The sequence below is a fragment of the Dermochelys coriacea genome, chromosome 1 (assembly GCF_009764565.3).
Source record: "Dermochelys coriacea isolate rDerCor1 chromosome 1, rDerCor1.pri.v4, whole genome shotgun sequence".
In the NCBI taxonomy this organism is placed as follows: domain Eukaryota; kingdom Metazoa; phylum Chordata; order Testudines; family Dermochelyidae; genus Dermochelys; species Dermochelys coriacea.
The window spans coordinates 116,771,888-116,794,914 of NC_050068.2; positions in this window are offsets into that span (position 1 = coordinate 116,771,888).

Here is a 23,027-nt window from a genome sequence, read left to right on the forward strand (position 1 = left end):
TTGACATTTTCTTTTCTTCAAAGTTTTGAAAAATATCAGCCACCTGTTGGTGTGCCAGAGTACAGAGAAGAAAATACAGAGAGGAATGTACGAATGCCTACAAGTGTGTACTACTGGACTAGCTACCAGAGAGTGGTAGAACTCTCTCTATAAAAAGATGATCTTGTGAGTTAAACTATTTCTCAGAACTATTAGGACCCAAAGGTTCCATATTGAGTTAATGTAAATATAACTAAGGAGCACATAAGAATGGAAATTGGTATAGGGGAGAGAGGAAGACAGTGCGCCGAGGGGGAGGTGTTGTCATAAATCCTGGGACCAGTGATTTACCTGGCTGATAAGAGGGGAAGTGATGAAGAAACATATGGCTGCAAGCCAAAGGTGAGAAAAGGGGAAAGGCACTGAAATTGGAGCTGGCGACAAGGGAATTAATGGAAATGGCTATGTTTACATTTATTGTTGCATTGAAATCTCTATATAAATATTTCCTGCATTTGGTTTTTAGGAACAGCAACTGTATGTTTTGTATAATAATGCTGGCATTTAGATAATCCCAGTTAGGCTTTGATGCTCACCGTTTACTGAGATAAATGGGATGGTGCTTTCTCTCTTCCTACAGCCTCTGAACATTAGAGACTTGCTCTGTTATAATTACCTATCATTCTGGTCACTCATGTTGCCTCCAGTTCTGTACCTGGATTTGTGTGGGTGGATCTCTGCACCCTTTCAGAGCCCCCTGAGGTCAATGAGGTTCCAGACATAAGGGTCCTTGTGTCCACACATAAAAGCACTTGTAACCGTGAACAAGCACTGCATTTGTATTTGCTTTTAGAGCAAGGCTGACCGCTATGGGATCTTGCCTTGGGTAATTGCATCATTGCAGTTTCTATTGCAAACAGAAAGCACTGGCATTGCAGCTGTACTATTGCAAATGGCCCTTCCAGCACAGTCCCACAGTACTCCTGCACACACTCCTTTGGCCATGCCGTGTAATATCTCCTGTGTTTCTGATTATTTTCATGCTTTGAGTAGCTGTCATTTTATACATAAAAATTGTCTGTTTTATAAGGTACAATGCAGAAATCTTAAGGCTTTCCTTGTTTAAAAAAATGCAGTACTAAATGGCATTTAATTTTACAAAATATATAGTCATTCCTACATTTCAGTTTTTTAAAAAAAAAACAAATATTGATTGCTACCTCAGTTATAGAGAATTGTGCAGGATACCCACAATGCATTGATATTACAATGGTGAGTATGAGAGAGTGCTGGTTCTGGGCATGATTAATAGGTTTGCACTGGCCAGGATGGTTAATGCAAAGATTCTGAACAAGTTACGATAGTTCAGTCATACCTTTGCACTAATTCATTTATTTAGTATAGATAGAGGTTTTGATTTAGAAGGATGGATTATTATCATGCTGACTTTATCTTCACAATGGAAAAAGATATTCACTTGTTAACATTGTGCTCACTCTTTTTCCACAGTGGAAAAAGATAAACATTTAAAAAGAGAGAATGCTCACAATATTGTAGAATTCAGTCATATTTTCAGAGAGACCCTAAAACAACGTGATCTGCAATTTTATTTGCATGTATAATTTTCTCCTGACCTTAAAGCATTTGTCTGGACAACATTATTGTGTATGTTTCAATATACTAAAAATGCAATGTCCCTCGTATAAATTGTCCCAGCAGTAGTCTGACAGAAGCCGCCCCTTTGTCAGCCAGGTTTGAAAAGGCTAATGTGCAATGAAGTCTCAAAGAAGATGGCATTTCTATAGGCCCTGTTAAAATCTTAATGGATGCCCATTAATAATGTGATCAAAACTACAGCTATAACATGGAGCACCCCATTAAATAGAGAGATAAAATGATTATATTACTGTATAATGTTCTCTAAACCAAAGTTCACAGTTCTAACGATTATTGCATTGTGTCTGATATTTATATGGCTAGGATTTGTAATTCTGCTTTAAAAAAAGCAACAAGCTGCAGCTAACTGGAAAACAGAAAACAATTTCTTGAACTTTTTAATGAATATTTGTCCCCTTTTCCATCAACATTTTGACAGCAATTTTTCAAGCACCTATAAAACTAATAAAATAATGGAAAACAATTTTCATTAAATTCTGGTTTCTTTTCCATTTTTCTAATGAAATTTTGTTCTCATGAAAGTTTTCTGACCAGTTGTATTCAAAGGTGATTTTTAATTGCATACAGCTGATATCCTCCACTCCAAAAGATAGTAAAGCATATATTCCTTATTAAGAGTAAAAGTATAAGTTTTGTCCCTCTTTCATCCATAACTTAAAAAGAGATTAAAGGATTTTGCTCAAAATATCCAAAAGAAAATTGCAGCTGAACAGAGACTACAAATGCAACATTTCAGCCAAGTAGGTGGATAATTCTGAAAGTTATCAGCATTTGAAAACAGAGTGTTATCTGATTGAAACTGTTTTGCAACCAGAACTACAGCAATTGCTAAAGATGACTGCTATAAAGATAATAGATAGGAATAAATTTACAGTTACAGCACAATCTTTGTCTCACATTGCTTGTTAAATACTCATAAGGCTCTTAAAATCAAAGTTTTGTTTCCGATAATAACATACTACTAAGATAAAAATATAATAAAAATAGTTTCTACAGTAGAACAAAATACAAAAGCATTCAGATCACCACAGGTAAAGAGGACAATCTTGTCTGGTTCTTATTTCACTTCAGCAGCCAAGAGGAAGTGATCAAAATTCTGGGAAAACATATGCTCATGGTATGCGTAACTGAGATGTCCAGTGAGGTAAGGGATAATTGATAGCTGATGTAGGTTTTCAAGGGAGGCAAAAAATAACATCTTTCATAGAATTTGAACATTAAACAATGTGAATATGCATTGTTGAGAGGGAAAGGTTTAGATTTGTGTACCTTTTTTTTATTATAGTTCACCTTATACGTGACTTTGAATAGTGTTGCTCACATGTCCTTTTTATAATCTATAGCCAGATTTCCTTTATTAGTCTAGGCAGAGTCAGGTTGAGCTCTACCTTGGTATCTGGTGGTGAGTTGTGGAAAAGAACTTCAAGGACTGATCTTGTTTGTATGAGCACACCCACTCCACCTAGCATGATGGGACAGCTTGTCAAAATGGTCTCTTTGGCTGCTGTGGGATCCCCAGTCTCTTTGTTATTGGGGCAGGAGTAATAAAGTGTTGTTATTCTGGTTATGTGAATCAAGGAAAGTAGAACTGTACCTGGCATTTTATGATGGAGGGACTTGCCCTCAACTAAGTAGCACTCACTAGGCAAGGGACATGGGTTCTAGAACCCAGTGAGTTGAGAGAGAGGTTGGGGGAGGGGGAGGGGATGATTGATTGATTATTTATGATATGTATGTGTACCTGGTGGTATGGGCTCCTTCTGAGGGCCCTAAACACCAATTTCACCCCTGCCTCTCCCCACTGTGTAATATCAGAGCTAATTTTGATTCTATTAGGAATCTGGTTACAGGTTGCTGAGCTGAATTCACTTTGGTCAATGTTGCACCAGTACTGAGGCTCCCCTACTGTCATGTTATTGACTTGATCTGGGACCATATAGAACATGGTTGCAACCAAGGTCCTGTAGTGGCACCAAATCTTATATAAAGGGGTCAAATGAGGTGTCTAAGATAAGGTTATGGTTTGCTGATTATAATTATGCTGACTATATGTGTGTATCATTTTTGTAGTTAAAGTTATGAATATTGGCTGTATACTGTCTGTATTTCAAACTTATGCTATGTTTCTGGGTGACACCCCAGACAAGTTGGTGTCAGTTCTGCCTAGCCTGCTTGATGGCTCATTAAGGACCATCAGCTTTACAATTAACCCATTGAGAGAAGGCAGACATGCCTTGTGACTCAGCAAGGTACGCAGGGACCTGCCTATGGATAGAACTCTGAGGTTTTTCCATGCCATGTGATGGACAGCTTGTCTTTGGAATAAAGAAAGCAGAGACCACATAGCAAGAGAATATAAAAAGCTGCTGCAGCTCCTCCATCTGGTCTTCAATCCTGCTTCTTACCTCTGGAGGGACTTTGCTATACTGAAGCTTTGAACCAAGGACTGAAAGACCCATCCCAGCTGTGGATTACTCCAGAGACTTGATTTGACCCTGCAGTTTATTCTATCTCTGCTGCAAGCCTGAACCAAGAACTTTGCCATTACTCTATGTAATTGACTCCATTTAACCAATTCTAACTCTCATCTATATCTTCTTCCTTTTATGAATAAACCTTTAGATTTTAGATTCTAAAGGATTGGCAACAGCGTGATTTGTGGGTAAGATCTGATTTGTATATTGACCTGGGTCTGGGGCTTGGTCCTTTGGGATTGAGAGAACCTTTTTTCTTTTACTGGGATATTAGTTTTCATAACCATCTGTCCCCATAACGAGTGGAACTGGTGGTGATACTAAGAAACTGGAGTGTCTAAGGGAATTGCTTGTATGACTTGTGGTTAGCCAGTGGGATAAAACCAAAGTCTTCTCTGTCTGTCTGGTTTGGTTTGCCTTGGTGTGCATAGAAACCCCAGCCTTGGGCTGTAACTGCCCTGCTTGAAGTAATTTGTCCTGAATTGGCACTCTCAGTTGGGTCCCACCAGAACCAGCATCAAAACACCTACTATGAGCTGAAATCACTAAAGAGCTAAAATTACTAAGAGCTGAAATCACTGAGTGCTGTTAAGTAGTAGTGGGGGCTGAAGATATATTGGTGAGTGGCTAGCGGGACATCTGCTGGAGATGAGCGGCTCTCAGGATGGTTGTCAGAGTGGCTCACAGGATGGCTGGTGGACCGGAGTGGCTCATGGTGAAGGCTGCAGCAGACCCCTGCGGAAAGGCAGGGCAGCCATCGACACGAGCAGTGGAGCACGTAAGGTGCCCCCATACCTCTCCGCTTTTCCACCCAGGCTGGGAGGTAAACTCTGCAGATGAACTTTTGAATTCTGGGGCTGCGCTGGACTTTTGGGACTTTGGGTGACTTTTGGGTTCCTGGACTCAGGAAACAAAGGGAAAGGACACACTCCAATCTGCTTGGGGGTGGGTCTTCTGGTCATGGTTTGTGTTTATGAACTCTAGTTGTGGTGTTTCCCCAACATAATGATGCATTGTTTCCCTCCTTTATTAAAAGGTTTTTTTTTTTTGCTACACTCAGACTTTGCGCTTGTGAGAGGGGAAGTATTGCCTCTTAGAGGAACCCAGGGGGGTGGTATGTAATTGTCCCAGGTCACTGGGTGGGGGCTTGAGCCATTTTTGCATAGTGTTATTGAAACAGAACCCCTAGATACTAAACCCGGCCCTGCCAACTCTGATGGGCAGAAGGGTTATATTAGATTGATACATCTAAGGCCTTGATCCTGCAATTATTTGTGCATGTGAGTAGTCCCATTGCCTGTTCAAAGAATGCATAATTGATCAGTTGAAGTGTGAGATGACAGGAGCTACAATAACCCAATAACTACATTTTTGTCCCAGGTTTGTGCCTGGCACTGCTGAGCAGTCATCCCTACGATGGTGATTGCAATTCCAGATTATGGGCAGTCCTGTCTCCTGAACAACAGTTGAATGGGGTTTTGGGGTAACTGGATCTGGGTAAACACTGATCCAATGCCAATGGCCTGTCCCCATCCCAATTTTCACATCATCCTATACTGGGCTGGTACAGAAGCCATTTCTCCTGTTATGTGTAGACAACCCTGGGACACCACTCCATTCCGCAACCCTTATTAAATGACACACGGAGCCTTGCAGGGCTCCACAGTGCCATGGGTGAATTTCACCCAGAAGAGGAACACAAAGGAGAAGCAAAACAAAGTTAGGCACAGTCATAAATATAAAGGGAAGGGTAAACACTTTTAAATCCCTCCTGGCCAGAGGAAAAACCCTTTCACCTGTAAAGGGTTAAGAAGCTAAGATAACCTCGCTGGCACCTGACCAAAATGACCAATGAGGAGACAAGATACTTTCAAAGCTGGAGGAGGGGGAAACAAAGGGTTCTCTCTGTCTGTGTTTTTTTTTTACTGGGACCAGAGCAGGAATGCAGGTCAGAACTCCTGGAAAAAGTCAGTAAACAATCTAGTTAGATATGCATTAGATTCTGTTTTGTTTAAATGACTGATAAAATAAGTTGTGCTGAATGGAATGTATACTCCTGTTTTTGTGTCTTTTTGTAACTTAAGGTTTTGCCTAGAGAGATTCTCTATGTTTTGAATCTAATTACCCTGTAAGGTATTTACCATCCTGATTTTACAGAGGTGATTCTTTTATCTTTTCTTTAATTAAAATTCTTCTTTTAAGCACCTGATTGCTTTTTCATTGTTCTTAAGATCCAAGGGTTTGGGTCTGTGTTCACCTCTGCAAATTGGTGAGGATTTTTATCAAGCCTTCCCCAGGAAAGGGGGTGTAGGGCTTGGGGGAATTTTGGGGGGGAGAGACATTTCCAAGTGGGCACTTCCCCTGTTATTTTTGTTAGACACTTTGGTGGTGGCAGCATAAGGTCCAGGAACAAAAGGTAAAATAGTTTGTACCTTGGGGAAGTTTTAACCTAAGCTAGTAAAAATAAGTTTATAGGGTCTTTCATGCAGGTCCCCACATCTGTACCCTAGAGTTCAGAGTGGGGAAGGAATCTTGACAGGCACATTCATGTAAAAATGGGCAGGTGTATTAACAAAAATTGTTTTGCAGTACTCACCCATTTCTAACAACTACACAGTAGCAGGGCTGGCTCTAGGATTTTTGCCACCTCAAGCAAAAACATTTTTGGCCGCTCCCACTTTTTTTTCATGCCCCCCTGCCCCAACTCTGCCCCTTCCCAAATCCCTGGCCCGGCCTCCTTCCCCGGGCGTGCCTCATTTCCCCCACTCCATATTGCTTCCTGCGCCTTCCCCCTCCACAACCCCCCACCCTAGCTCATCTCTGCTCCGCCTGCTTCCCTGAACATGCCGCCGCTCCGCTTCTCCCCCCTCCCTCTCAGGTGAGGGAGAGGTAGCGCGTTCAGGAGAGCAGGCGGAGTGGAGGTGATCTTGGGTGGGGGGGGAGCGCAAGAAGTAAGGGGGAGGGTAGAGGAACCACTCCCTGCCCCAGCTCACCACCATCACCATCACCACCGCTGCCCCTCCTGAGCATGCCGCTGCTCGGCTTCTCCTCCCTCCCTCCCAGGCTTGCTGCATGAAACAGGTGTTTGGCGCATGGCAAGCCTGGGAGGGAGGGGGGAGAAGCAGAGCAGTGGAGCGGAGGCAAGCTGGGGCGGAGGGGGCACATTTCTAGGGGCAGCATGGCTGGTGCCGGAATGCCACCCTTAGAAATGTGCTGCCCCAAGCACCTGCTCGTTTTGCTGGTGCTTAGAGCCAGCCCTGCACAGTAGTAACTGTTCAAGAAATGTTTCAAATGTCACAAGATCACATTTGTGGCAGGAGGTACAATAACTAAGAACATACTTTACATTTCCTGAATGAAAAGTGCACTCATTCTGCTGTAGCAACACTGACAAAGGTGGGAGAAGGTGGTTGTTTTTCCCAGTCAGCTTTCCTTAAGTACTTGCTATCCAGTTACATCATTGTACCATTGGGAAATTACATTGTTAGTAACATGCTCTCTGGGCCCAAAATCAGAGACTACAGACTGGCCACCATTCTGCTTAATGGTGTTTTAGCAATCAGAAGAGCCTCCCTGTTTAATATTTAAACAAAATGTTTAATGTTTAAACAGCAAAATTCTTCTTTGATGTCTTGTGCTAGGTTGCAGCAGTATTGCTATTGGTCTATTGATCTCTGATATGGAGTCCCCAATCTTAGTCTCAAAAATACAGTCACTTTTCATCAGTATGAAACCAATCACTACGGAAAAAGCAGAAATGCTAATTTTAATAACGTGTTTGTTTATCTTCTAGACAATCTTTGGACATATTCATTACTTTTGCAAGAAATTACTGTGACAGGGATGTTTTCTTCTTCTTCTTTCAACTATGGCAGTGTTTAAAAGATCTGGGTCTAGATTCTGCTATTAGGCAAGGGGTAGTGTGGAACTGCCTCACCCTAGCATTAGCCTTGGGAGGTAGTGTCAGTCACACCCCTCTAATGCACAATTCCCTACCTGCACCCACCCCACATTGGTGGGATGATAACTGATAGCAAGAGCTGGTTGAAAAGTTGTTCTTTGTTAAACATTTGACAGGTTTTTCTCTTCAGATTAAAAAAAGCCAAAAACCTGAAAAATACATTGCTGGTTTTTCAACTGGTTAATAGAGCGGACAGAACTTTTCAAAAATTTGATGAACTTTATTTGATGAAAAATTTCAAGAAATCTGCACAAAAATGTTTGGCTGCTTTTTTAAATTATTTAATCAGATTTACTATCGGCCTATTCCCAGCCAGCCCTATGCTGGCTCAGCTATTCTGACCTACAAGAGAGAGGGTGGAGCTAACTTTCTATGTGCTCCCACCCTGCTTCCTACTAATTCTGTGCCTTTTCCCAACCACTTCCCGTCTACCAGCTTTAGGGAGGAAAGGAGCAGGTAGTAACCTTGCTTTCTCCTAAGTGCCTGGACCCAAGATCAGGCTAGGGCATGTAAAGGGGCAGAGAATTATTCTCTTTTCTCCCTGGCGCAGGTGCATAGTCTAAATTTGAATCTAGCCCTAATAAGATATAGACAGAGTGTTAAAAAATGCCAATTTTAATCAAAATTTTACATGTTAAACCAAGTCTAAGGCCTGATTCTACCTTCAGTAGCATGAGTTCATCTGCATAACTGAGGGTAGAGTTGGGCCCTTCCTATTTATATGTGGCTAAAAGTGCTTCTGAGCATGAAGGAAGTACAGCACAGCATGCCGCAGCAAATGACACCATTCATCTTTATAATGAAAATTAATCTTTCGGTTTACTTTTAAATAACACAGGATTGTATTTTTGTAAGCAAAATTGCTAACAAAAATCATTGCAGTGGGTTTTTGCATTACATTCTTGAGTTTTTCCTCTGCATCAGTTCTGTGATTACTTATTATATACATTTTTGTTTTAGTGCATTTTAAATATATTTAAATATATATAAGTTTCAAGGGTTTCTTTCAAAGCATGAACAGTAAATAGTTATGCTTCATTGATAGGATATAGATATTCAGGCCTGTCTGTAAAGGCCTATACTCTAAGAATTTAGGTGTATTCTTATCACTTGGCTAGTTCTAGAGCTATAAAAGAAGGAATCAAAATCACTGTCTGCGGGTGTAAGGGCCTTCTCTTACTGTGACAGTCTGAGGCCCTGTTCTTAGGCTAAGGCCTTTGGCTAAGCAGCAGAGGCAGCCATAAGCTGGGAAGCGACCGGCCACATCCTCATATTCCAGACTAGTCACATGGAAATAAGATGCTATTGGGCTGTTAGGAATACAGTCCTGTCCTGATAGTGCCTATGGCCTCCAGAAAAAGGGAAGGGCCTAGAAGATGTAAAAGGAAACCTAGTCTGATAGCATCCTGTCTGGCAAGAACTCACTTATCAATAGATGTAGTTGTGAAATCCTCACTTCTGTATTGTTTTGTCATTATAGTTCCCACTTTGGTTGTTGTTTATTTGCATGGTCTCTGTCTGGTTCTGTGATTGTTTCTGTCTGCTGTATAATTAATTTTGCTGGGTGTAAACTAATTAAGGTGATGGGATATAATTGGTTAAATAATCATGTTAAAATATGTTAGGATTGGTTAGTTAAATTTCAGTAAAATGATTGGTTAAGGTATAGCTAAGCAGAACTCAAGTTTTACTATATAGTCTGCAGTCAATCAGGAAGTGAGGGGGGGGCAGAATGGGAACAGGGAATGGGGATTGGGAAATTGGAATCATGTTTTGATATTCTTTTATTAATGTTCTTTAAAGCCCATTAGAGTGTGCCAAGAATAGTGCTGGTGTACCCTTTTCAAAGGCTTACAAATCTCTATTAACTGTCTTGCATAATGAGAGGTTTCAGAGTAGCAGCCGTGTTAGTCTGTATTCGCAAAAAGAAAAGGAGTACTTGTGGCACCTTCGAGACTAACAAATTTATTAGAGCATAAGTTGAGCTGTAGCTCACAAAAGCTTATGCTCTAATAAATTTGTTAGTCTCTAAGGTGCCACAAGTACTCCTTTTCTTCTATTAACTGTGCCATTCTGATTTTGCAAGGCTAATGCATCTGTATGTTTTTTCTGGATGGATAGAAGCCATTCCCCTGTCAAATACTAATACACATACATCCTGTGGCAATTATCTTCTCCCTCAATTTATAACTATAGCTCTGACTTTACTCCAGCAAAAATCACATTTCATAAAAATTATATAAAAGTCATTATTTGTCATTTATATTTTATTTATATACAAAAATAAAAAGAGTTCCTATCCAAAGCATTAGGTGCCCCAGCCCAAATTACAATAAAACAGCAAATTCAACAAAAGCCAATAGAATTCAACCCAATACATATATAACCCATAGTTATATCTTACTATTCCATTTCTTGATAGTATAAGTCCATTACATATAATTCTATATACAGCAAGCAGATTTTAAGAAAAATATAATGACCATATTTATAAATACATCCCTTTTCAGGAAAATACCTGAGCACAGGGTTAACTAGAACATGCTTAAATTCAAGCACATCCTTACATGCTTTCATGAATGGGAGTCAAGATAGAGGAAAAAAGAAAAGGAGTACTTGTGGCACCTTAGAGACTAACACATTTATTTGAACATAAGCTTTTGTGAGCTACAGCTCACTTCATCAGATGCATTCAGTGGAAAAATTCCCATTGACCTCAATGGGCTTTGGATTCAGCTCTGACACCCAGGACTGAATATAGGTTAGATTGCCTAGAAGATTTGGCAAATCTTTTCCAGGGAGGTCACTAATGATCTGTCACACCAGCATCATTGGAATCTTTTTGGAGGTTGTTGTTCACTCCTGTATCCTACCCCCTCCTCCTGTCTAGTCTCAGTGGATTGGGTTTGTTGCTAGTTTTAGTTATTTCAATGCAATTTGCATGTACAGGATATATAATTCTTTCGTATGGTTTGCTAGCCATTAATTTCACAAATTGTTATATTTTGTGTATCCTGATTTGTAATTACTCCTATTAGTATTCTTACATACAGTCAAGTTATTAAAGGCTGCCATCTCTTTTGTGTGTGGGTGTGGCTGTATGCAGATGCAATTAGTGCCCAGAAAATGTGCACTTGCATTTTGGAACATACAATTTAGTATAGACCCAAATCCTACAATTTAGATGGCAAAATTTCTAATTTAATCCCCCTATCAAGGATTTAAAAGACATATTATAGTTGATAGATGGCTTTGATCCCACAACTAAGTGCAGGAACCAAAATACAGATGCGCTTTTTGCAGGTGTAAATGTTTTCCACAGAAAAGCCATGCTGGACTCAGGCTTCTGTATAAATCTGGCCCATAAGTGGAGAAACAAGCAGCAGGGAAGTTAATTGAACAAAATATGTAGAACAAGGTGAGATAATGCTTCCCATCTTACCATCCACCTAGGAAAACACATGAATACAGTCTGAGCATCTTCCATCATCCTGGACATGGTAATATTAGACAGTACACAAGCACACACCCTGAACAAACTTGTCGCTGTGATAGTCTATTTTAAAATATTATTTTGGAAAGCAAATAAATTCATTGCTTGTTTGTGGATCTCAAGATTCCACTTTGTCCTCAAGTTCAGGGACATTGTGTCTAAACCCCCTGCAGCACTGGGAAAATCTCAACCTCAATTGATGTTTCTACTTAGTGTAAAAGAAGTTAGGTGACGTGGAAATGTGCCCTTTGTCAAATAAAACAGTCTCACTGTATTCAGGGGAAGCCAGGCCAGTATACTGTTACAGCAGTTGGAGGATTATATATATTTCCTCATATCTAGACATGCCCCGATTACTTTCTTACACAACTGTCTTTCACAGCACATATCATGGAAAAAAGGTGGGGCAGGTATGCTCCTTAACTGCAATTTTCATTATTTTTGCAAACCCAGCCCTAAAAAGATTGCCTCTTGTACCTCCTGAAGAAAGAATGCACTGCATAAACACATGAATGAATGCTGATTCTTAGGCCAAGGGCTGGAGGAGGGGAACTGTCTTTTTCCCATCTACAAAGGTTTGGGTGTTTTGCTGGGGGCATAGAGGTCTGCTGGGCAGCGCTGTCATGGTATGGAGGAGGTTTCAGGGAGGAGTGGGGAGAAGAAAAGACAGGAGGAAGAATTAGCACCCAAGCACACAGGCACTGACTTTTGTTTTGGCCAGTGCGTGCGTGCTCCTCTCCGCTCCCTCCCACCCATGCGAACGCCGGGTGGAGCTTTGAGGGGGAAGCGTCTGAGTGGGGGCAGGGCCTCAGGGCAGAGCATGGATGGAGTGTGGGGGGGCACGGTCCAAGTGTTGGGGTCCACAAAAGAATAATCTGGCCCTGCAAGTACTGAGCATCCCCTTTTTTTTGGTGGGTGCTTGAGCCCCAAAGCACCCACAAAGTCAGCGCCTATGCCAACTCACCTTTTCTTGCCACCAAACCTCAGAGATTAGCTATAGGCTGTTCAATAATGGCAGTTCCTACCATTCTACATGGTTGCCGCCCAGAAGAGAAGAATTTATAGACTTGTGCTGTATACATAGATAAATGAATCCAGTACTCATTTTTCAGGTAGTCTGGAAGGTTAAAGTGATAACACTGATCCTAATTTCTACCAAAGACCAGCTTTTTCCAGATAGTTTATACCTTGAGGCAGGTTCTAGCCATTAATGGACATAGCTATCTCTTCCAGGGGCTAAATTCCAGATTTTGTCAGATAATCTGCTTCATTGTGATCTCGGTTATTACAGTGTAAATCAGGAATGACTGTATTGGTATCAGTTGTGTTATACCTGTGAAAAACCAGTGCAATAGCTTTAAGTGTTCGAACTGAACAAATGTAGCTAGCCATCTATGAAAACCAAAGTGAGGTACAAAAGTAATTATTCTGAACTGTGTTTTCCGCTGTAATAGATAAGCCTTTTGATGCTTAAAACTGCTTCAAGTTTAGAAGCAAAGACTAACATAGCAAGTTTTTGTTCTATATCATTTTGTTACATTAGGGAAGGCTCTTAATGATAACTCCTGGGTAGAACTCTGGTGATGATCACATCTCACAAAACACAAAGATGTGGCCTGCTGGAATATGACAGCCAGGGAAATTCATGCAGATACTATGAACTGAATGGAAAAAGGTTTTATGCACTCGATTTCTAATCTCCTTCTTTCAGCTATTACTCAAACAATGAGCACAAGGATTGGATCAGCCCTCCCCCACAACACCCTGACCCACCACCGTCATATGAGGTTTTGATGGTGTTTGAGTTTTAGCCTCCCCTAGGAGTGGGTTTGCAGAAGTGCAAGGTGCCCCAAACCTCCCCACAGTTGATGCGTGCCCAACAAGCCAGCACAATCAGAAAATGAAAAGTATCAGTGGTGGGATCAGGCCTGGGGTAAAAGTTAAAATGGGATATACCAATTCTGCACATTGTCTAGGCAGCTGCCATATGGGGTATCTTCTAGAGCCTCCAGCAAAACTTCCATCCCCTGGCAAAATCCATCAGTAATTAGTTAGGTGCCTTACTATCTTTGAGGATCTGAGCCTAAGTCCCTCACTGCTAAATTAGATTTCAGCAGATAAAAGAGATTTCCTGGATTCTTGGTCATGACTCTGTAACAGGGAGACAGCCTAATGAAAAGTTTCTTCTCTTCAAAACATTGTGAATATGGTGTGAGAGGCTGCCACATCACACCATCTACGAAAGCAGAATCACATAATGTAATAGGATCTTACTTAGTTTGGAATGTAGCAGACCACTTTGAAAAAAATATCTTTCCTACTGTGCTACATCCAGTTATATAACTCTTCTCAACACCTACCCCTGATCATGTTTAAAAAATTCCAGATTGGGGAGGGTGAGAAGATAGGAAATAAAAAATCCAGCCTGCAGGTGGTGCAGAAGACAGTGTGAAGTATTCCTTTTGAAATACAGCCTTCCTCACAAAGATTACTGTTGTTCCTATTTAGACCCATTTGGAGAACTTGAACGTGTCTGCATTTTCTCTGTGATTGAAACCAAACCACTATGTGAGTGCATTGTTTGGTTTTCATCACCAGAGGTCACTGAGGCACTTTTGCTCTTTGCTAAAAGTGTTCCTTTTCCAGCAGATAGCATGAGAGAATGTAGGGCTCTCGCCTAACTTTGATTAGGCTGTGAAGATTGGAACAGAAAAAGACAGAGATAAGAGTGAAAAAAATAATAGTAAAAAAAGGCTGTTAAAGGGGAGTCACTCATCAGCTTTTGAAATGAGTATATTTCTTATGAAGACTGATAGTGTCTGTGTTTCTGTTTTTGGCTGCGTATGCATCTTGTGTCTGGGTATATACCTCATCCCCTGGAGACAGGGTCTGTACTTCCAGTCTTGGTGCTGGGTTTACAGCTTAACCCTGGCTCTTGATACATCAGGTGAGTGTAAAGTATTTCACAGGGAAGGTTATTTTCACTAGGGTAGCAGAAAAAAAGGGGAAAGTTTCTGAAGGACCTCCAAATAAAGCTCTCATTCCAAGTGGCAGGATTTGACTAGTAAATTTGCCAGCAACCATTAGCTGAATTTGAATCTGTGTTTGCATGTTTATGAAAATGATGAGGGAGTAGATTTGGGATTAGTCATTGGTGACAATGAGGAATTCAAACCAAAAGATCCATTTGAGCTGGCAATAATGTGAGTATTGGCGTTTGCAACTGATACCCCAGTATAAGAGATTGAGCCAAACAAAGATGCAGTCAGAGATTGCTTTAGAAAAAAAGTACAATACATGAATGAACTGTTAGCAATGATGATCCATTGTTACAACAATCATTACTGACCTTCCTGCAGTTATTGATTACACAAAAGTAAACACTTCAGTTTCTACAAGCAGGAAAATAATGTTCTTTTCAAACAGTATTGGTGGAATAAAAAAATACTTAGCTCATATATTGCTTTTTAGATCTCAAAAACACTTTCAAAGGAAGATATCGTTATCCCATTTTACAGATGAGAAAATTGAGGCACAGAAAGCTGAAAGGACTCACTTCTGACCAGTGGCAGGTCCAGTAACAGAATTCAAGTTTCCTAACTCTGGTGCCCACTCTGCAGGACCATACTGGGTAAAAAGATTCAGTTTCAGACTCCAAGAAATAAGTAAATTTGCTGCAAATTCTTCACGTCTCTTTTTCCTTACAAGTCTATTCCGTTTTGTTGGAGTGTCTGAGAGGTGTGTGTTTGCATGATATACCTATATCAGAGATCAAATTGGATAGGTTTTTTTTGGTCAACAGAGGTCAGTCATTATTTTGAATGTAACTACCTTTTCTCATCAGTCCACCAGACTTAGGTGGTACGGGGAAGGGTGGCTAGTTTGAATAATATTGTTGTCTTCAACGGAAGTAAAAAAAGTATAACCCTCCTAGCTTCCCAATGGAGGTAATGAAGGCTCATAGGAGAAACATACTACTTTCAGTGCTTTATATTGTTAACAAGCCTCTTCTTGAATTGAAATTATATCATGGGAGGTTGGTGTTTACACAAATAGTGTTGCACACACTGGGGGACCAATGTTTTAGTTTGCAACAACATAATTGTGGGAATTATTGCATTCAAAGGCCATGTCTACTATACCAGCATAGCTATGCAACTGTAGCTATGCCAGCATAACCCCATAGTGTAGATACAGCCTACTCAGACATAAGGGTTTTTTTCGTTGGTTTAGGACCAATGGTAGGTAGGCAGATATAGGCATTCTTCCATCAATCCTGCTACATCACTACACCAGAAATTAGGTTGGCATAGTTATGTCATTTAGCTGTGTGGATTCGTCACACAGTGATGTAGCTGTCAACTTAAGTTTCGAGTATAGGCTCAGGCCAAATTTAGTGACAAACTAAAGTTGCCAGATGACATCTGACCTCACAAGTAAATAATAAAGGCAAGTCAATGGTATCCACACTGTAAGGTCCATCCTGGCATGCTGTATTATTTATTGTTTGTATTACTGCTTCAGGTGGGTACATAGGTTTACATCCCCTTCTGATGTAAAGGCATAACCCAAATAGCCCCTGGCACATTGTTTTTGTCCAAATATCTTCTTTTAACTTGGATTGTAGAAGATTAAACATTCTTAAACAGCAGGTGTTTTTCAGTGACTCCAAGTAGTTTACAAACAACATCCTTTCCATTCAAGTTCTTCCACTTCTGTGCTGTGAATGAGAGACAGTTTCAGTCCATTGTTTTGTTTATCTGAAGAAGTTTCAGTCACCTGAATGCCTAAGGAGTGGAAAGATGGTTCTCTTTGTTGAAGTTTCTTCATCTTTCAAATGAGGATATCAATATTAATATTTGCTTAACTCACATGGGTTCAGGGACTCTAAATTAACTAATCTTTGGAAAATATGATGACATCTTTGTCAGAAAGGTGCTATGCAAGTTCAAAGTCCTATTATTGTTACTCATGTATTACTCACACTGTATATATTGGTGGGTCTAAGGGGAAATGAGTAAATCTGCTTTCAGCAAGCAGAAACTTTTCAATCTCCTCTTTCATTCACTGCTGGTTGGTTTCTCCCAGATTACCCACCCACAAAAGCCTTTTAAGATTGGAAACATTTCCTGGGGTAAAGACAAACTGAACTGGCTAAAGGGTAGTTGTTTTTATTACAAGAGGACTTAAAAAAAATAAGAGTCCATTTACTTCAGCAATGAGAAATACCTATTGTTGTTCATTATTTCTTATCATTGCAGATAATATTGTAAAGCCAAGATCAAACAGTAGGTGTTTGGTTCAAGGGCTGCTAGTGCCCTGGAATTAGTAGCTGAAGTAGTGATACAGTGATAGTGATACAGCAGATTCATTTCAAATACTCTACACCAACATTCCACACAAAGATGGACTACAAGCCGTCAGGAACAGTATCCCCAATAATGTCACGGCAAACCTGGTGTCTGAACTTGATGACTTTGTCCTCACCCATAACTATTTCACATTTGGGTACAATGTATACCTTCAAATCAGCGGCACTGCTATGGGTACCCGCATGGCCCCACAGTATGCCAACATTTTTATGGCTGACTTAGAACAACGCTTCCTCAGCTTTCGTCCCCTAATGCCCCTACTCTACTAGTGCTACATTGATGACATCTTCATCATCTGGACACATGGAAAAGAAGCCCTTGAGGAATTCCACCGTGATTTCAACAATTTCCATCCCACCATCAACCTCAGCCTGGATCAGTCCACACAAGAGATCCACTTCCTGGACACTATGGTGCTAATAAGCGATAAACAGCACATAAACAGCATCCTATACTGGAAACCTACTGACCGCTATTCCTACCTACATGCTTCCAACTTTCATCCAGACCACACCACACGATCCATTCTCTACAGCCAAACTCTACGATACAATCGCATTTGCTCCAACCCCTCAGACAGAGACAAACACCTACAAGATCTCTATCAAGCATTCTTACAACTACAATACCCACCTGCTGAAGTGAAGAAACAGATGGACTGAGCCAGAAGAGTACCCAGAAGTCACCTACTACAGGACAGGCCCAACAAAGAAAATAACAGAACGCCACTAGCCATCACCTTCAGCCCCCAACTAAAACCTCTCCAATGCATCATCAAGGATCTACAACCTATCCTGAAGGACGACCCATCACTCTCACAGATCTTGGGAGACAAGCCAGTCCTTGCTTACAGACAGCCCCCTAACCTGAAGCAAATACTCACCAGCAACCACACACCACACAACAGAACCACTAACCCAGGAACCTATCCTTGCAACAAAGTCCGTTGCCAACTGTGTCCACATATCTATTCAGGGGACACCATCATAGGGCCTAATCACATCAGCCACACTATCAAAGGCTCATTCACCTGCACATCTACCAATGTGATATATGCCATCATGTGCCAGCAATGCCCCTCTGTCATGTACATTGGTCAAACTGGACAGTCTCTACGTAAAAGAATAAATGGACAAAAATCAGATGTCAAGAATTATAACATTCAAAAACCAGTTGGAGAACACTTCAATCTCTCTGGTCACTCCATTACAGACCTAAAAGTGGCAATACTTCAACAAAAAAACCCTTCAAAACCAGATTCCAACGAGAGACTGCTGAATTGGAATTAATTTGCAAACTGGATACAATTAACTTAGGCTTGAATAGAATCTGGGAGTGGATGGGTCATTACACAAAGTAAAACTATTTCCCCATGTTTATCCCGCCCCTCCCCACTGTTCCTCAGACATTCTTGTCAACTGCTGGAAATGGCCCACCTTGATTATCACTACAAAAGGTCCCCCTCCCCACTCTCCTGCTTGTATTAGCTCACCTTAAGTGATCACTCTGGTTACAGTGCATATGGTAACACCCATTGTTTCATGTTCTCTATGTATATAAATCTCCCCATTGTATTTCCCACTGAATGCATCCGATGAAGTGAGCTGTAACTCATGAAAGCTTATGGTCAAATAAATTTGTTGGTCTCTACGGTGCCACAAGTACTCCTTTTCTTTTTGCGAATACAGACTAACACAGCTGCTACTCTGAAACATTTCAAATACTGCGAGGTAGAGTCATATTCAACAAACTAACTGATCTATTGTCGCTAGAAAAATATTAACTAGATGTCTAGCTATTTGATTTGTGGCTGCATGCAGCCGGTTAGATCTCAAGTTATTGTTTGTGCCTACAATGGGAACAAAAATATGGGCACAGTTATTGCTGGTCCAAAATTGCACTCATGGCTGAAAATCAAGCCCTCAACTTATTATTATTATTTTTTAGACTGTCTCTCTGTTGTATTTTAATAGAAAGGTCAGGTAATGGGAATCTAAATTGCTCAAGGAGAATGGATGGACTACAACAAATAAGAACGAATATTGAGTCTTGAAATTTTACACCTGTGAAACCAAACCTACAATGAGTTTCACCTGAGAAAGTAAATAAATGAGGCAATTTAGCACCATAGCTTTCTAGTCCTTTTAATGGGGCCAGTCTATTACTCATACTGCCTGCCCTCTTTGATTTCAAAGTTCTTAATTATAATGTGTTTTACAACTAAAAATGCTAGCATTATTTGTCCTACTAGAGGAAATACCCACACACAACCAAGAAGATAGATTAACCATTTTTTAACTGTAACAAGGAGAGAGAGGTAGTATCTTTTATTGGACCAACTTCTGTTGGTTAAAAGAGACAAGCTTTTGAGCTACACAGAGCTCTTCTTAAAATCACTGTGCAAGTTCAAAAGCTTGTCTCTCTGACCTACAGAAGTTGGTCCAATAAAAGATATTACCTCCCCCACCTTGTCTCTCTCATATCCTGGGACCCACATGGCCACAACCACCATTTTTTAATCGTTAATTTAAGACACGTATGCAAGTAAGCATAAAAAGTTAAAACACTAAGTTTGAAATAAGACCACTTGAGAACATTCAAAATGAAAACATTTTGAAGTCCATGGTAAGTGTGGTACCAACTCTTGTACTTCATCATAAATCTCTCAATGTTTGGTATTTTTCTTAAAGCCTCAGCTTCTGGAGTCAAGTGATTCCATAAGAATCTCAGCTTTAATTAAAAGGAAGGGTAAGATTTTTGTCCTTGTGATTTCAGAGAAAAGCTTGCAAACATTAATTCTAAAAGCTTAAGAAATAGAAGGCAAAGAACTTGAGGTTTATTATTATTTAAAAATCTCATTATTTTGAAGCCAATCACATGGGTTTTTTAAGGGGGGGCAGCTGACTCATGATTTTCAGCACATGGGGTTGGCAAAACTGTAAGTCTCCCCATTTTTGTGATGTTTGAAATTTTTCATGGCCTTTAAATACAGGTTATCTTTGAAAAAGATAGAGAGGTTGGTACACTAAGGGTGAAATTCATCTGTTCAAAGTCAGAACAGTACTGCGACTTAAGTAGACCTTTTGCTGGCCCATTGCATGGGGGTGATTTTCATTCTGTGTTATTAAGTTATAGATCAGTGCAGTAACTGTTCTGCAAACACATGGTTGTGAAATCCTCATTCAGACAAAACTTCCATGGAAGATAGCAAGAATTTTGACTTGACTATGGGGCTTAGGCCCCAAATCAAGTATATAGAGTACAAAGTCAAAACATGAAGTGACATTAGATGTATATTATAGTGATTGTTTAGGTATCCATTCAGTAAAAATCCCTGCTCATTTTCAAAAAGCATATTAATGGTCTTCTTTAGAACATATGCCGCATTTGGGAATATTTTTGTTAACTGGCCTCATTTTACTTTTGTTTTTATCATATAAATTATGGGCCAGGTCAGGCCATCAAGCAGGTGTTTCAATGGCTTTAAAACTGATAACATGAAATGGACCTATGTTATTTCAGTAGGAATTTCTCTAGAAGCACAGTGCCACAATGAGAATTTAGCAGGACAGATTGTTTTGGTTTATAATGCACAGACACTTCTCCCCACACAGGGAGAAATGTCGATCTAACCACGTAGTGTAGACCAGCCCTGATTCAGCAGGCCTAGAGGTGCCGGGGCACAAATTAAGCACAAATTAAGCACTGCTATTCTTCTATCTTGTTGCTTCAGCCACATCAGTTCTCTCTTTGCTCCCTCTACTGGCTCCTCCTTCTCCACTGCATTAAACACAAACTACTTGTCCTCATTTATAAGGCCTTTACAGCCTATCCCTGCCCTACCTACAATTTCTTATGTAGTATCAAAACATCAGTTCCCACTTTTGTAATGTAGTTGCCTGTCTTAGCTGCCCATTTGTAAAATTTTCTAACAAACACCTTTGTACTTTTCTCCCTTTTTACCTCTTATGCATGGAAGGAGTTCCTGAAAACATCCTCAAAGCCACTGTTACTGTCATTTCAACCTTAACAGCTGATTCTTTTTCAGTATGGTTTGACTTTTCCTAAGTACATAGTGCATTACTTATGCCCATGGTAAAAAATAACAATGTAACTTTATAGTTATTGGCAAACATTTTATATGGACATCTGCACTATTGCTTCTTGGTTAATGGCCAACTAAACCATTAACAGCAACTAATGGTGTAGAAGAAAAATTTCCTCCAGTGCTACTTTCTAATTGCTAGAAAAGCAAACTAAAAATACACTTTGCAGGTTTAGGGCCAGATCCTCAGCTGGTGCAAACAGATGTGACTCTATTGACTTCAATCATTCTGTGCTGATTTATAACAGCTGAGGATCTGGCCCATTGATTTCTGGAAAAATAAAAGCATAGAAATAAACAAACGAATAGGATGTGACTTGTCTCGGTCTCCCCATTGGTTTTATTTGTATCTTTAAAAGACTTGCAAAAAAAATCAGATTAAATAAATAGACACATGACATTTTAAAATATGCTTGCTCTTTGCTCACGTTTGAATAGTCTTTAAACACTCTCCACCCATCCAAAGTTGTATAAAGAATTAAAGAGTACTTTTTAAGCACACTCTTAAAAATTCTCACCTGAGCCTACCCCCAATTCTGGTGGATCCCTTTTTCCCACGTAACCCCCATGGCACCAGTGGCCAGTTGCTTGACATGCAACAGTAGCTACCCCATGCCTCTCCGTGAGATGACTTGGTATAGCCATCCCCACAGAAAGCTTACCATAAAGTCTTGCGAAAGAGGAAATGTGCTGCATGAACAATTCATAATGGTTCTTCTTTATACTAAAAAAAAAAAAGGAGTACTTGTGGCACCTTAGAGACTAACAAATTTATTTGCGCATAAGCTTTCATGAGCTACAGCTCACTTCATCGGATGCATTCAGTGGAAATGCATCCACTGAATGCATCCGATGAAGTGAGCTGTAGCTCAGGAAAGCTTATGCTCAAATAAATTTGTTAGTCTCTAAGGTGCCACAAGTACTCTTTTTCTTTTTGCGAATACAGACTAACACGGCTGCTACTCTGAAACCTTCTTTATACTGAATCTCTTCTCAAATTCTCTTCCTTAAGTCTCTCTTCATCCAGAATCTCACAGACTTCTCCGAGAACACTGATGCAATACAGAGATTTCATTCCATTTTCACTATCCACCCTCCCCCTCACCATCCTCTCAACCCCTTCCCAACTTTCTCTCCACCACCTTGGTCTCAGTCCCTGAGGAGTTGTTCCAACTTGCAACATCTAACCACCCAGCTGGTCCTCTTGTTCCATCCTCCTACCTGACTCTGGAGTGCATAGTCCCCCACTCTCTGCGGATGGTTTCTATGCATCTATGCTGCTCTATGAAACTGCAATAGTTCCATTGCTGTGGGGACCTTATGTGGGGTCTGTGAGATGGGGTGGATTTCACCCTAAAAGAGGTATGAAATGGTAACTAGATAGTTTGCACTGCACATTAAGAAAATACCAGGTGGACGTGTAAAGCGACCTTTTAAAATAATGTTTTGATTTCAACTGGATAATACACCAATTTAATATGTTTTGTTTTTTCCCCAAGCCAATACAAATATCAACAGGGTCTCAAATACACCCTATAGTTTTCCAATGTCATGGGCAAGTGAGAGCAGATCAGATTCGGGGTACACCTCTGCACTGCTGGATGTGGTGAATTTCCAAATATTTTCCTGCTCTGCTTTGATTGGCATTGTGGAGACTTTGACTAAAAAAGCCAGTAGAACTTGTTAGATATTCAACAAAGTGTCTTGTTGTTATTAGAGATGGACCTGAGCCACTATGTTCAGATCCGGACTTTCCCAAAGTTTGGCTTATTTGAATCTAGGATTTTAATTCAAGCTACAAAAGAGATAGGGGCAGCTACAACGTTTGGACCTGGACTCAAACTTTTCCAAAGTTTAGGGATTATCTGATCTAGGGATTTGGTTTAAATCTATTCCAAGTTATTACGTACAATTGTTCTTTTGTTTCATACAACAAAGTGGGATTTTGTTTTTGGCTTTTTAGAAA